Genomic DNA, 6,383 nt, shown 5'->3' with positions numbered 1-6,383 from the left:
CCATTTAAGGTTCCTCTAAATTTGGAACACATGTGTGTTTTTTCCTTAGCATAAAGTGTATTGTATACACATGTAAAACATGTAAATTATAAGATGAATCAACCCTATTCCATTCTTTACTTGTTTTATTAATAGTTACTCCAAACATGCAACAGTGATGTGAATATTGCCAAGTATGATTTCGTACATGCTTACTGTGTTTACACATTTCATCTTTTCAAGGTTGGTGTACATTTCCCATCAGATATGATTTTGTTATACCTATTGTACAGTTGCTAGCATTCATATAACCATAGCAGTTGTTATAGTCAGTCTATATTTGTTTTTTAATCACTCTAAACATGTGCTATGAATGAATTTTTACATGCTTATTTTATTCAAGGTTGGTGTACATTGCCCTTCTGATATCCAGTATCTGATATCTGGTGCCCTTTGCACTTCTGAATACAGTTACTAGCATGCATAGCACAAAGACATATTAAAAAAAACAATGTTGAAAAATACTGGAATAGCATTAATGGTAAACATAGATGTGCAGAGCATGTGTCATTAACATTGATTCAATTTAATTTCATAGTTTTGTCGTCGTGCAAATATTCTGGTGTCTCTTGAGATGCGCTGTTTGAGTGTTCTGAATGTGGACAGAACTTTAGTACAACAGCCTGTTGGACTACATTTTCTCTCCACATTCAGAACACTGAAATGGCCTGTTCACTTGAATAATAATAATACAGTACTTAGTTTTACATAGCGCCTTCCAAAACACCCAAGGACGATCAACAAGGTATCAGTGTAGGAATGTGTGCGTGTGAGAGTGTGTCAATGCGTGAGCGTGTGTGTGCATGCACATATAGGTACCTGTGCTTGTGGAACTAGTAGCTATAAGCAAAGTCGTTAAGGTTAAGTCCTTTCACTCAGCCGCTATCTTGGCTACGCTTCCATTCTGAGTATTTGGGATGCTATTTCAGATTAGTAATGCGCAAAATTTCACGACATACTTTCTCCTTCACGGTCTGTGAGATGAAGTGGCAACCCAATGCGAGTAGCTACCCGATGTGAACCGCACATGTCATCAGCAACCGACCGGCTGAAGCAGATTCTCAGGGCATGCCGCTTGACTAAGAGTAGTTGTAAAAGGTTGTGTCGAGACGGCAAGATGATTGGATAAGTGACAGTGCAGCTCAGCAAGCAATTGGCTCTCGTTACCGGACAGGTGGGAGGGACGCTGGCAAACGCTATGTTCGCGTAGCCAAATGCTCTCGTTCATTCCTATGGAAGGTTTTTCGAGTGTTCCGTCTCTTATACATACTGTCTCTGCTATAAGCCTCCAGGAAAAGATGTGGTTTAAGGTGTTGTCTAAACATGGCCAGTGAGGGGACATTCTGAATGTAGTTGGGCAGATTGTTCCAAAGAAAAGGAGCAGCAAAACAGAAGGCTTTGTCACTGGTGGCCTTCCATGTAGCTGCTCCTTCTCTTTGGAACACTCCGCCCGACTAGATGCCTTCTCTTGTGATTTTTTAGGCTTGACATATGGCGAAAGCATTTTCCACACTCGGAGCAAGGAAGTGGCTTTTCACCTGAATGAATCCTCTGGTGTTCTGTAAGAGCATACGTTTGATTAAAAATCTTTCCGCAGTCAGTGCACTGAAATAGCCTTTCACCTGAATGGGTCCTTTGGTGAGCCATGTGAGAACATATTTGACTAAAACTTTTTCCACAGACAGTACACTGAAATGGCTTTACCCCTGAGGTGATTGTCTCGTGTACCCTGAGATTCTTCATGTGAGTACAACTCCTTTCACACACAGAGCACTGACATGGCTTTATCCCTGAGTGGATTATCTGGTGTGCCCTGAGATGTTTCATTTTAGGAAAAGTCTTTTCACAAGAAGAACACTGAAAGCTGTGCACTTGTTGACTATCTGGTCTTTCTGTGCATCCGTTTTCATCTGTCTTTTCTCTCCCATCAGACTGGATATTTTCAACATCACCTGGAACACAAAAATACACTGTAAGACCATATGGCAAGATCATTCATAAAATTATTTCAACATGACATCATACATTCATTTCTCATGCTTATTAATATTCCGTTGCACGCACAGACAAGATTTCCAAAATACTAAGTGGCGTGGTGTTTAAAGATTGGAAGGCCCATTGGAGCCCTGCACAGTGTATGACAAGAATCTTTTTTCTGGACGGCTGGCCATTTCATACATTTGGGTGGATTTTGTACTCTTAATCACACCATTTAGGAGAACATATTGTCACGTCTCTCTGAATTCTTTGGTATGCTCAATAAACAACACAAAATTGTGTGACATGGTAGGCTTTCTGAATTGAATGCCGCTTCTGATTACTTGGAAGTTGCTGTCACTCACAAGTCAAGTCAAGTAGGTTTTATTGTCAATTTCTTTACATGCACTGGTCATACAAAGAATTTGAAATTACATTTCTTGCTTTCCCATACAGACATAGACTAATCTAGGTAAGGACATAGACAGTACTTATACATGGACTTAAGACAGTATGGACATAGACAGTGCTCATACAGACATTTAAAGTGCAAGACTGGACAACAGAAGACTTGTAGAGGACATACATTAAAGAGGTATTGTTGTGCTTTTGTGCTTTTCCTAAAAAAGTCCTTTATAGCGTTCTGACATGGTAATAGTAGCATTTGAAGAAAAATAAATATTAAAAAGGTCTGTCAAGTACACCAGCAGCAGTGTGTGTGTGTGTGTGTGTGTGTGTGTGTGTGTGTGTGTGTGTGTGTGTGTGTGTGTGTGTGTGTGTGTGTGTGTGTGTGTGTGTGTGTGTGTGTGTGTGTGTGTGTGTGTGTATGTGTTTAGTGCAGGTAGAAGGTGCGGTGTGCGTCTGTGTGTGTGTTCGTGTGTCTGTGTGTGTGTGTGTGTGTGTGTGTGTGTGTGTGTGTGTGTGTGTGTGTGTGTGTGTGTGTGTGTGTGTGTGTGTGTGTGTCAGTGTGTGTATGTTTGAGTTTAGTGCAGAAAGTGCAGTGTGCTTGTGTGTTGTGTGTGTGTGTGTGTGTGTGTGTGTGTGTGTGTGTGTGTGTGTGTGTGTGTGTGTGGTGTGTGTGTGTGTGTGTGTGTGTGTGTGTGTGTGTGCATGTTTTGAGTTAGTGCAGGTTGAAAGTTCAGTCACAAGTATAGTAGTGCAGGTGGAATGTTCAGTCGCAGATATGGTGGTGGGGGATGGGGGGGGGGGTTGTCAGTGGCCTTGCTGGCTAGGGGCTGACAGTGGAGGGAGAGTGGGTTGAGTGTTCAGCATCTTGATCGCTTGGTGCATTGTGCTGCTCGCCAGCCTGGTGGTACGGGAACGGAGGCGCCTGTACCTCTTTCCAGAGGGCAGGAGGCTGAACAGTTTGTGTGCAGGGTGGCTTGTGTCTTTGATGATCATCAGTGCTTTCCGGGTGAGGCGTGTGGTGTAAATGTCCTGCAGGGAGGGGAGTGGTACTCCAATGATCTTCTTCGCTGTGTTCACAACACGCTGGAGTGTCTTCCTGTTTTTCTCCGTGCAGCTTCCTCCCCACACTGTGATGCAGTTGGACACGACGCTCTCTATGGTTCCTCTGTAGAATGTTGTCATGATGGAGGGTGTAGCACTTGCCTTCTTTAGTTTGCGCAGGAAGTAGAGACGCTGATGGGCCTTCTTCGCCAGTGATGTAGTGTTGGTGGTCCAAGAGAGGTCGTCGCTGATGTGCACTCCAAGGAACTTGGTGCTGCTCACTCTCTCCACAGCATCGCCGTCGATGGTCAGTGGTGGCAGTTGTTTTTGGACCCTTTGGAAGTTGACAACAATCTCCTTGGTCTTGTTGACATTCAGCAGGAGGTTGTTGTCTTTGCACCATCTGGCCAGCAGGTCTACTTCTTCTCTGTAGTGAGTCTCATCGCCCTTGGTGATGAGGCCCACCAGTGTTGTATCATCCGCAAACTTCACTAGATGGTTAGTGCTGTGGGTCGTTGTGCAGTCGTGTGTCAGCAGCGTGAACAGCAGGGGGCTGAGAACACAACCTTGCGGAGCCCCCGTGCTCAGGGTCAGGGTGCTTGAGGTGTTGTTCCCTACCCGTACTGCTTGTGGTCTTTGCATCAGGAAGTCCAGCAGCCAGTTGCAGAGGGAGGTGCTGAAACCTAGTTTGTCCAGTTTTCTGATGAGTTGTTGTGGTATTATGGTATTGAATGCTGAACTGAAGTCAATGAACAGCATTCTCACATATGAGTCTTTATTGTCCAAGTGGGTGAGGGCTGGATGGAGGGCAGAGCAAATTGCATCCTCCGTGGATCGCTTGGCTCGGTATGCGAACTGGTAGGGGTCTAGGGTGGGGGGTAGGGTGGCTTTGATGTGTGACAGGACTAGCCGTTCGAAGCACTTCATGATTATGGGCGTCAGTGCTACAGGACGGTAGTCATTGAAGCATGATGGTGATGATTGATTGATTGATGATTGATTGATGGTGATTGATGAATCACTCACGTGATTGGTGTGAAGATTCCAACCATAGCAATCCATATGAAAAGATTCTGATGTACACACAAAAAGACATGTGTCGGCAGGATTTCAAAAACCACGGATATAGCTACAACATCCAGCTGACTAGAACACAGGTTGTAACCACAAACTCCATAGGGGACTTCCAATGTAAAAAAAACGTATACCCGCTTGGCATTTTGGAATTCTTGCCTGCATGCACAGTTGAATGTTTGTAAGCACGATATATCCCTTATACTATTTATGGGCCTGGAATGTACAGTGTATACATATTCAAAAGAAATTTTAAAGATAAAGAGTTTAGAAAGAGTTTTAGTCACATGTGCATTGTCAAGAGACATCAGAGGATGTATTCGGAAGGATGAAAGGAAAATGGTGGCTGTCCAAATACATACACCAGGCTTTCATATCTGACACTAGTACAGGCATTTGGAAAAGCCCATGGTATATATACATATATATATATATATATATATATATATATATATATAATGAAGTAAATATCAAAACTATGTAATTAGCATTTCTGCTTCAGCTGTCCGATACCTCACACTTCAATTTAGACAGGAACATTGAAAACAGTGATATATGTTTTTTATTTGTCGATCTGTACCATGTTGACTTACATTTTGCAGAAGATCCACCATTACTGCTTTGTCCAACATCTTCTTCCTTTAATCCTTCCTTGATATCCTTGTTACTGCTCACAAAATCTTGAGAAATAAGTGACTCATCCACTTCAGTTTTACATTCTTGCTTAAATCCAGGCTTCACATCCACCGTTTGATTGGAGACCATATACGAGTACTCATCGAAAACCTCTTCCTTTGTCTCCTCTTTTACTGATGTCTCTGGTTGTGATGACATTTCAGTCACTTTCAAACTACAGTCACGTTTTAGTTCAAGAAAGTCCCAACCGGGTCGACTTCAGTTTAATGTGGAAATGTAGTGAGATATCCAACAGAAGCTTCCTCAACAGTAGTTTCAATGCTCCTTCCACCAAGACATGGCCAGTTTACTACCTGCAGTATTTACATGGCCTAGTAGACCCCACTCTCTGTAAACCAGCTAGAGCATCATGGGAAGGAAAGCTTTGTGTCTGGAGACCATTCACACATCTGATTGTGGTCAGGTGGCCACAGCCATTGGGGTGGTGAGATGCAGAGGGAAGGATTATCTACTGTAGGTAGGTGAGCAGATCACAACGCGGTCAACTTCACTGTAAAATGGATTTGAAACTTAGAAAATCAAAGACATAATTATTTTCTACACTCATTTCACTGCACATTCTAGAAAGAGATAGGTGACTGACTACCCTCTGTGGTGTTTATATCTATGGCCAAATGCACCCTTCAATCACCAAAAACGTTTACATGTGTTTGGGATGTAAACTAGCCCAGCAAAGGATCATGGGAAATAATCCCCTGTGTGTGGGCACCATTCACACATCTGATGGGTCTCAGGTTGCCACAGCCATTGGGGGCCTGGTGGTGGGGTGACGGTTGATACTGGTAATATAGGTAAAACGTTTTGTGTTGTGTTGTGTTCTGTTGTTTTAAGTGACAAGCAGTCGATAAACTTCATTTTACAAGTGCTATGACTCAAATAAGCCACAACTCTGAAAACATTGCTCTCAAGTTTCGATAATATTTAGGCCTAATTGGATCTGAGTCACCTTAAAGGTGCACTGTTTAAGACGTTTAGTTCCAGAATTTCAGAATTTCCAGAATTCATACTACCCATTCACTTATGTCACCTTTATCATGAATACTTACCACCACCATCAAATTCTTTATATTCATTACGACTGGAAAAATTGCACTTTTCATATGTGAAAAGGGGAATCTTCTCCATGGTCTGCCAATTTTCAGAAAAAG

General features: G+C 42.7%; 1 long non-coding RNA gene across 1 annotated transcript; it reads right to left on the bottom strand.

The window, feature by feature from the left end:
• Window positions 1-353: 353 nt before the first annotated feature.
• Window positions 354-5,514, bottom strand: LOC134461742 (uncharacterized). Its single transcript, XR_010037388.1, has 2 exons — window positions 5,133-5,514; window positions 354-1,991 (listed from the first exon to the last, which is right to left on the bottom strand). It is a non-coding gene; the product is annotated as an uncharacterized LOC134461742 (long non-coding RNA).
• Window positions 5,515-6,383: the final 869 nt, after the last annotated feature.

This window comes from Engraulis encrasicolus, chromosome 13 (assembly GCF_034702125.1).
Source record: "Engraulis encrasicolus isolate BLACKSEA-1 chromosome 13, IST_EnEncr_1.0, whole genome shotgun sequence".
NCBI lineage: Eukaryota > Metazoa > Chordata > Actinopteri > Clupeiformes > Engraulidae > Engraulis > Engraulis encrasicolus.
The sequence above is the reverse complement of the archived record's forward strand: the minus strand, read 5'-3'. Positions and strand labels throughout refer to the sequence as shown.